This window comes from Arachis ipaensis, chromosome B10, assembly GCF_059453495.1.
Source record: "Arachis ipaensis isolate K30076 ecotype BB chromosome B10, ASM5945349v1, whole genome shotgun sequence".
Taxonomy (NCBI): domain Eukaryota; kingdom Viridiplantae; phylum Streptophyta; class Magnoliopsida; order Fabales; family Fabaceae; genus Arachis; species Arachis ipaensis.
In genome coordinates, this window is record NC_142435.1 from 78,368,633 (window position 1) to 78,370,650 (window position 2,018).

The window sequence follows — 2,018 nt, forward strand, 5'->3', positions numbered from 1 at the left end:
CTTCCTCTCCATGGATGCAGAGGGAGATCCTTGAGTTGTAGACACAAGGTTGTCCTTATTTATTTGAAGGATCAATTCTCCTCTGTCCACGTCAATCACAGCTCTTGCTGTGGCTAGAAAAGGTCTTCCCAGGATGATGGATTCATCCTCTTCCTTTCCAGTATCCAGGACTATAAAATCAGCAGGGATGTAAAGGTCTTCAACCTTTACTAACACGTCCTCTACTTGTCCATAAGCCTGTTTTCTTGAATTGTCTGCCATCTCTAATGAGATTTTAGTAGCTTGCACCCCATAGATTCCCAGTTTCTCTATTACAGAGAGGGGCATGAGGTTTATTCCTGAACCAAGGTCACACAGAGCCTTAAAGATCATGGTGCCTATGGTACAAGGTATTATGAACTTTCCAGGATCCTGTCTCTTCTGAGGCAATGTCAGTTGATCCAGATCACTTAGTTCATTGGTGAACAAGGGAGGTTCATCTTCCCAAGTTTTAATACCAAATAATTTGGCATTTAGCTTCATGATTGCACCAAGGAACTTGGCAGCTTGCTCTTCAGTAACATCCTCATTCTCTTCAGAAAAGGAATACTCATTAGAGCTCATGAATGGCATAAGGAGGTTCAATGGAATCTCTATGGTCTCTAGATGAGTCTCAGATTCCTTAGGTTCCTCAGAGGGAAGCTCCTTATTGATCACTGGACGTCCCAGGAGGTCTTCCTCCTTGGGATTCACGTCCTTCTCCTCTCTTGTGGGTTCGGCCATGGTAATTAATTCAATGGCCTTGCACTCTCCTTTTGGATTCTCTTCTGTATTGCTTGGGAGAGTACTAGGAGGGATTTCAGTGATCCTTTTACTCAACTGGCCCACTTGTGCTTCCAAATTTCTAATGGAAGACCTTGTTTCATTCATGAAACTCACAGTGGCCTTAGATAGATCAGAGACTAAATTTGCTAAGCTAGATGGATTCTGCTCAGAATTCTCTGTCTGTTGCTGAGTGGATGATGGAAAAGGCTTGCTATTGCTAAACCTGTTTCTTCCACCATTATTAAAGCCTTGTTGAGGCTTTTGATCCTTCCATGAGAGATTTGGGTGATTTCTCCATGATGGATTGTAGGTGTTTCCATATGGTTCACCCATATATTTTAACTCTGCTATTGCAGGGTTCTCAGGATCATAAGCTTCTTCCTCAGAAGATGCCTCTTGAGTACTGTTGGATGCAGCTTGCATTCCATTCAGACTCTGAGAAATCATATTGACTTGCTGAGTCAATATTTTATTCTGAGCCAATATGGCATTCAGAGTATCAATTTCAGGAACTCCCTTCTTCATAGGCGTCCCATTACTCACAGGATTCCTCTCAAAAGTGTACATAAACTGGTTATTAGCAACCATGTCAATGAGTTCTTGAGCTTCTACAGGCGTTTTCTTTAGGTGAATGGATCCACCTGCAGAAGTATCCAATGACATCTTTGATAGCTCAGATAAACCATCATAGAATATATCCAGGATGGTCCATTCTGAAAGCATGTCAGAAGGGCACTTTTTGGTCAGCTGCTTGTATCTTTCCTAAGCTTCATAGAGGGATTCACCTTCTTTCTGTCTGAAGGTTTGAACATTAGCTCTAAGCTTGCTCAGCTTTTGAGGAGGAAAGAACTTGGCTAAGAAAGCCGTGACCAGCTTATCCCAAGAGTTCAGGCTGTCTTTGGATTGAGAGTCCAACCATATTCTAGCTCTGTCTCTTACAGCAAAAGGGAAAAGCATGAGCCTGTAGACTTCAGGATCTACTCCATTAGTCTTAACAGTATCACAGATCTGCAAGAATTCAGTTAAGAACTAAAAAGGATCTTCAGATGGAAGTCCATGAAACTTGCAGTTCTACTGCATCAGAGAAACTAGCTGAGGTTTCAGCTCAAAATTGTTTGCTCCAATGGTAGGAATGGAGATGCTTCTTCCATGTAAATTGGAATTAGGTGCAGTAAAGTCACCAAGCATTCTCCTTGCATTATTGTTGTTAGGTT

At 42.0% G+C, this 2,018-nt stretch overlaps 1 non-coding gene across 1 annotated transcript; it reads left to right on the forward strand.

Annotated features, from left to right (window-relative positions):
- The first annotated feature begins 1,521 nt into the window (after nucleotides 1-1,521).
- Nucleotides 1,522-1,629, forward strand: LOC148580532 (small nucleolar RNA R71). Its single transcript, XR_015899128.1, has one exon. It is a non-coding gene; the product is annotated as a small nucleolar RNA R71 (small nucleolar RNA).
- Nucleotides 1,630-2,018: the final 389 nt, after the last annotated feature.